Genomic DNA, 7,730 nt, shown 5'->3' on the forward strand with positions numbered 1-7,730 from the left:
TTTGTGTGTGTTGATTCTGTTGAATGTGATGTGTCTGTAGCGGCTCTTTATTCTCCATCCAGAGAAGATCAGAATTATTCACCAAGCAACCCTGTCAGTAAAACACAGTCAAATTATCCACTGTAGAACAACTAAAACAAAGTATTTTCACTATTAGTCAGAGATAATAAAATAACCTTGTGATGTACAATTTTTTAAATATCTTTCAACTATTCAGATTTTGATTTTGCATCCAAACCACCATGAATAATGACCCTTAACTCTTATCCATAATCCTGTATGACTGTCCTCTTTCTGTCATTGGGTCAGTTTTATTTATGCCAACAAATAAATAGTAATAAATATTTGCTAGTATCTTCTATTGCAAATGATATTCAAAATAATGCAATTTTCATCATTCTGATTATCTGCTATAAGAAGTGTGGTTATTTTTACCACCATTATTCTCATACTCCAATGCACAGCACAAATGATGAACTCACATAGAGTAGGAGTGTTACTGGCCACTGTTTTAATCTACTTAAGTCAAACGCTAAACACATTTCTATGGACGTATTGGATGGTTATTCTGCGCTGTGATGAACATCAAACTGTGATAGCAATGCCGCTTCAGACAGGGTTTCCTACACTGCCATTGTGTTCTTCACACTGTCTCTGGATGAAGATAAGCAGCAGACACTGGTGGCAGCGAGTTCAGCGATTCAGAGTGGAGGGAAAACTTCAGAATAATGTCACGGACCTCACTCATGGAGTTGTGTGAACAACACACGTCATATCCGTGTACGTACCAGCACATGTGCACTTTGGTCAGAGCGGAATAGTTTAGAGGGAGAGTTCATCCAAAAATGAAAATTAAGAATAATCAAGTCAGTAAATGATGACTTCATTTAAATTTTTGGGTGAACTATCCCTTAAGGTGTTTACATACCTGTTTTTTGCAATTAAAATCAACATATTTTACTAAGATTATGGTTACTTCAACTATGAGCTTAATTGAATCAATTTGATTGAAGTATTATGTTTACATGACTAAATCTCATTACAATCGCATTATGAAAGTTCATGTAAACGTAGTCAATAATACAAGTGATATATTGTATTGTTCTGACATAAAAAGAAACATTAATATACTTAATGAAGCCTCAGCCTTCAAATAAAAACAAAAAATGTACAATGCCATAAAATACAAATAATGAAATGTCACTGGCTACAGAAACCCCAAATTACACAAACTTGTAATTATAAAACATAGCCTATAGTTACTATATACCAGGGGTCTCCAACCTTTTTGTGTGCGAGGGCTACCTCAAGGGATAAAATAATCTAGAAGGGATTTTTATTTGTTATACTCCAATATTTATTATACATATAACATGGTGAAGCTTTTTTACTTTTCACCATCATATGGGAAATAATAAAATATCTTGATATTCTGGTTCAGACTTACAAGCGTTTAAAAAAAAACAATTCCTGAAAAATTATGAAAATATTTATTGATATTTTTGTTGATTTTCTATAAACCTATTGTATGTGTTATCAAAAACAGTAGCCCAAACATTTAGTATAAATATAAATGAATAAATAAATAAATAAATAAACTGCCATAACTTCTAAACAAAAAATTACAGGATTATTTAATACATTTATACATGACTATATTAATATAACAGCATTTTTAATATGAATACATGCACATTTCTGCCAAAAAAGTTTGTTTTACTAAAGTTAATTCATAAGTTGTGAAATGTCTTCTAACTGGTTTGTTCTCGGAACAATGTTTCGCCCTGTTTTTTTGCGTCAATATGTTGAGAATATCAGCGCTGTTTCATCTAGCTTTTTACAAGCTTAAATCACACAGTCAGTTGTGGGTTTATAATAATAGAGATAGAGAATTCTGCGCTGAATTGAACTGCTTCAGTGGATCGCACAGCTCTGTGTAATCATGTTCGCGTGATCGAGATCAGCCCGCACAGCTGCTTTGTCCACGATCTGATAATGCTCTGCGCTGCTCAGATCAAACATGTTTTGTTCCGCTTTTTGAGCGTTTGCCATTTGATGTTTCTCATACACAACGCAAATGACAGCGTATAATCAAAGAGAGTTGTGTAATTTTGAAGAGGCAAAAGTTCAAATTGAAACGTTTAGTTGAAAAGGTTGCAAAATGATACCATTTACTCGAAGTCTGGAACCCCGACGGCAAGTTGGAGCTGTTTATAGAATGTGTTTAGCGGGCAACTCACAGGCACCACGTTGAAGACCACTGCTATACTATAACTTAACTATTCAAATATAATTGTAACCCTTTTCGTCTGTGTGCTCCCCCAAATGTCTCTGCATTGTGTTTGGATGATGGTTGAATGAGGAGGACACAAATATCGTTGTCGTCACAGCAGTGAAGCTTATTTATTGGGCTCTTCTGCATCAGCCACTTTTCACAAGGAAAATAGAACTATTAGTTACTAATATCAAAAATAAAAATGCATACAATATCACAAAAAGAAACAATACAGTTCTAGCTGCAGTTATATTAAACCTTCAATAACAGGGGTTCTCAAAGACTGGACAAATAACTTTCCACATATGACAATTAATGTTAAATGTCACATGCATCCAAAATACAAAGACTATAACCCAAAATACTCAGATAAATGTTAAACACAATACAATATACAGAAAAATATACCCCATCACATGGAAGGTAAAACCCATTAAATAATATCAGAAATACAAAACCATCCGTCACAAATAACTGCGCAAATATGTTAGTTAACATCTTTAACAGCAATATATTTATTCAAATAACATGGATGGCCAATATAATTAAAGAAATGTAATAGATGTAACAGAGAACATCTTACCTTTTCACAAGGAAAATAGAACTGAATTAACAACAGCTCCACCCATGTGAAGAAGGGCTCACTCACACAGTGAAACACTCATAGAACACAGCGCCCCCCTAAGGCTGGGAGAAACATATTACATCTTCCCTACATAATGTAAGCAAATTTAAAAGTGCAGCCTTATAAAACGAACTTTCTGTCAGTGGCTAATAGGCCGACTCTTCTTCCTCAGTTTTTGTTTTTTACATGTAGCATATAAGTGATCGTATTAGTGCCCTGCTGTTGGCTGTTCATATTGCTTTATTAGACTTTTTTTTTGTGCCGACGGCCGGTTGGACGGCCGTTCTGGACTTTTCCAGAACGCACAGATTGTCAGTCCGTCCCTGATCGCAATCGCAATATTGGTAAAAAAAAAAAAATCGAAAATCGTTCAGCCCTAGTTTTTTGACGTAACTGTAAAGGATTACAGTTACTGGATTTTTGTATCCTGATTACATAACGCTGTTACATGTATTCCGTTACTCCCCAACCCTGTATATATCACTGATTCTTGAGAGTCGGGACAAAACATGTCCCACATAGAAAAGTTCTAAATTCATCATGATTGACATACTTACAAAGTTAAATCTAAAGGAATTGTATACCTATCTGATTTTTAGAATAAACTTTTTTATCTTTTTGGGGAAAATTTGTTTAAATGTATGGTCTGTGGTTAGAAGGTCCATGTAATTTCACTTGTCCTCAGCAAGAGGTCACAATATTAACCATCCCAAAAAACTTTAAAAAAGCTCTACAATTGTGAAAACTAAGGGGTATGAATATAAAAAACAATGCATGGAGTGAACATCAAACAATATTTTCCATAAAAATCTGCCTATTAAAGTTGTGTCCTCAGTTTCTGTCAACTCCGTCAGATTTTTTCATAAAGCTCTTTAAATCAGGAAATAGCATGGTCAGCTATATCCCTGAGGACCCCTTTTCATCTCCCTGCCTGTGGTGAATGCAGCACAACCACACATGCTCTGGTGCGTTTTACATTTTTTTATATTTTAGACAAACAATGTCAATATTCCTATGGTCACAGCTGCACCATGTCAATACCATCTTTCTGTTAAGATACTTTTTTTAAACCATAGTGGATTGAATTTAAGCATTTTAGTAGGGCTGGGTATCGTTCAAAAAATTTCGATACCAATACCGATACCGATACCTTGATTTCGATACCGGTTCCTGAACGATACTTTTTTCGATACCAATTTTATGAAATCCATTTTAACAAGATTACATAACACATTACCTCAGAAAAACTTTGGTTTTATTTTTTCAGTTTGACTCATGCTCCTTAGTCAGTAGAAAGGAACAAAAAAAAAAGCACAAAGGAACAAAATATTTTTTTATAAAGAGCTCATGCTCACCAAACCTGAATTTGTTTGAGCAAAAATACAGTAAAACTTGTAATATTGTGGAATAGTATTACAATTTAAAATAGTATTTGAATATATTTCAAAATGTAATTTATTCCTGTGTTGTCAAAGCTGAATTTTCAAAATCATTACTTCAGTGTCACATGATCCTTCAGAAATATGAAAACAGTTTTTGGAAACATGAAAACATGATTCTTTGATGAATAAAAAAATTCAAAAGAACAGCATTTATTTGAAACAGAAATCTTTAGTAACATTACACGTGTTTTAAGGTCATTTTTGATAACTTTAATGCATCCTTACTGAAAAAAAATTCTGACCCAACACATTTTTGAACGGCAGTGTACATTCAGTAGGTCATTATTGCAATATAAACACTGTCAGAGTGATCAACAGGTATCTCTTCATTTACCAGTCAAAGACGGAGCAACTTTCTGCTCTTATGTTTACTCCGTGCACTGTCAAGGTCTTCATATCTGTCGCGGTACCGTCTTTGCAGCAATTATTTTACCGCAAATACTGCATCGCGTGCTGTTGGCATCGAGAATGGAGAAATGTAGCCACACTTTTGATCGGCTTTTCCACATCTTTAAGGTATTGTGAGTGTGTGTGCTCGCGTCTCATTGAGTATGTGCGCGAGTTCGTGTGTGTGTGCTCGCGTCTCATATGAGAATGTGTGCGTGGACAGTTTGTGTGCGCGCGCGCGTCTCATATGAGTATGTGCGCGGAGAGTTCCGCGCGTCTCGTGTGTGTAGAGTTTGCGTGTATGTGCGTGAGCGACTTTAGGCGTGTCGTTGTGCATTTCATATGTATTTGTATTTGTATTTGTGAGCACTGACGTTGACGAGTTAACCCCTAAGGTATTGAAATCTGGTACCGAAAAACAAGTCATTTTTCGATACTCGATAGTATCGAGGCAATTCGGTCGGTACCTAAAAAGTATCGAACTCGGTACCCAGCCCTACATTTTAGTGAGGTTATTGGGACAGCTAGCAACTGAGGAAAAACTACCTAGCTGCAGTGTACAATACATGTTTTGGAGGGAAAATACATGCCCTTACGTCAACTCCGTCAGACGTCAACTCCGTCAGGTTCTATGTCTGACGGAGTTGACAAATCCACCAATAACTTCTTAATGTGCGAATAAATGCACATACATAGCATGCATTACATTATTTAACCATACACATCTGACTTGTAGAGAATGGGCAGGCAGTGGTCTGCTTATTATTGTGTAACGTGTAACTTTGCCAGCACTTTAATATATATATTTATATATGTAGAGACAGAGATAGAGAAATGAGAAGCAGTGTGTAGATTTTCACAACATCTGGTTATGAAAACTACATACTGCACCTTGAGGATTTTACATCCATCCATTCATCCATCAGTCAATCAATCATGTCAAGTAAATAAAAATCTGATTCTATAGTCTTATTCAAGTACATTTTTCTTTATTTCAATTTGTATTGTAGGAAAGCATGGCTGGACAGAAATTGTCAGTTGAGGAGCAAAGGAGAAGAAATAGAGTGTATCAACGAAAGAGAAGAGAAAAATTCAACAGTGACCAAGAGAGCAAGCATGCTATGCAAGAGAAGGAAAGACAAAGGTGGAGGAAGAGAGTTAAAGACAAAAAAGTAATACAAATAGACGAGATGGGAGACAGGGCAAAGAGGAATTGGAGAAAGTATTGGAGAGAGGCACAGAAAAGGTCCAGAGAGAAAAGATCCAATGAAGATGCAGTGCTGAAGGCACACACCCCTCCAGATAGTCCGCAAGATCAGGATATTCAAGAATACAATGCCAGACACAGCAGCCAGTCTCTCAGACAGGAAAGGGAGAGAAGTAAAACGAGAAAAAGGCATTCAAGAGAAATAAACACTTTGAAAAAGAAGCTTAAGAAGGTAACAAAGCAACAAAACAAAATGAGAAAGAAAATATATCGAAGAAGAAACGCTACAAATAAAACACCACTTGACTCCCCAGGCACAGAAACAAAGAAGATGCTATCAGGAAGCAACATTAGGAATCCAAAAATCAAGAAAGCCCTCCTATTCCACAACATCCTCAGAAGAGAGCTTAAGAAAAACAAACAAACTCCTGGGCCACGGCGTCAGGAACCAGCACTAAGTGTGTCATCAGGCAAGATTCTCAAAAAGTAATAATAAATTTTTTTTATTTATAGGCGCCTTACATGACACTCAAGGACACCTTACAAACACAATAAAACAATCAACAATAATCAAATACTCATTATTAAACCTTGGATACCAATATTAAAAAAAAAAATATATTTTCACATAAAAGCCTGCCGAAAAAGATGGGTCTTAAGGCGAGATTTAAAAACATGAAGACTTCCACTGTTTCGCACATCCTGTGGCAGCAGGTTCCATAAATAAGGAGCTGCATAACTAAAAGCTCGGGACCCCATAGAAGTAGTGCGAGTTCTAGGGAGAACAAGTGTGAGTGAAGAAGACGATCTTAAAGTCCGAGAGGGAGTATAAATATGAAGAAGGTCTAATAAGTATGAAGGGGCAAGGTTATTGAGTGCTTTGTAAGTAAGAAGAAGAATTTTAAAATTAGTACGATATTTTACCGGGAGCCAATGCAAGTGTTGTAGTACGGGAGTAATGTGTTCAGGTAGTGGAGTTCTGCTGATGATTCGGGCAGCCGAGTTCTGTACTAGTTGGAGTTTGTTGAGTACCTTTGAAGGCAATCCAAAAAAAAGACTGTTGCAAAAATCAATACGGGACGTAACTAGAGCATGGACTAGAATTGCTGTGCTCTTTACTGAGAGAGCCGGACGTAGTCGATTGATATTGCGTATATGAAAATAAGCAGAGCGAATGACACTGTTTATATGTGCTTCAAATGAGAGAGTACTATCCAAAATGACCCCCAGACTTTTAACTTGTTTAGATATAGAGACTGGTAAATTGTCAATTTTCACAGATGAACATGTAGATTTCGACAAATTGTTTTTTAAGCCAACTAGAAGAATTTCAGTTTTACTGGTGTTAAGTTTAAGAAAATTTGAAGTAAACCATTCTTTAATCTCTGCCAAACAGTCTGAGAGGACAGATGGAGGAAAATTAGCGGAAGGTTTAGAGGACAGATAAAGTTGGGTGTCGTCAGCATATAGGTGGAATTGAATGCCAAACTTCCTAAAAATATTACCAAGGGGTAAAAGATAAATGATAAATAAAAGAGGACCCAATACTGAGCCCTGCGGGACACCTGTATTGACATATGAAGTCTTTGAGCAGAACTGCTTCAACTGTACAAATTGAGTACGGCCCGTAAAGTATGATTGAAACCAAGTCAAAGGGGTACCAATAATTCCAATAGACTCCAATCTGTGCAACATAATGCTGTGTGATATAGTATCAAATGCTGCACTTAGATCAAGCAAAATTAGTATAGATAAAAGTCCAGAGTCAGCAGCTAACAATAAGTCATTGGAGAT

At 36.1% G+C, this 7,730-nt stretch overlaps 1 long non-coding RNA gene across 1 annotated transcript; it reads left to right on the plus strand.

Moving 5' to 3' along the window:
* Positions 1–98: 98 nt before the first annotated feature.
* On the plus strand, positions 99–3,266 carry LOC309478045. The gene is made up of 2 exons (XR_014198783.1): positions 99–916; positions 966–3,266. It is a non-coding gene; the product is annotated as an uncharacterized lncRNA (long non-coding RNA).
* Positions 3,267–7,730: the final 4,464 nt, after the last annotated feature.

Source organism: Leuciscus leuciscus (genome assembly GCF_965113295.1).
Source record: "Leuciscus leuciscus genome assembly, chromosome: 16".
NCBI lineage: Eukaryota > Metazoa > Chordata > Actinopteri > Cypriniformes > Leuciscidae > Leuciscus > Leuciscus leuciscus.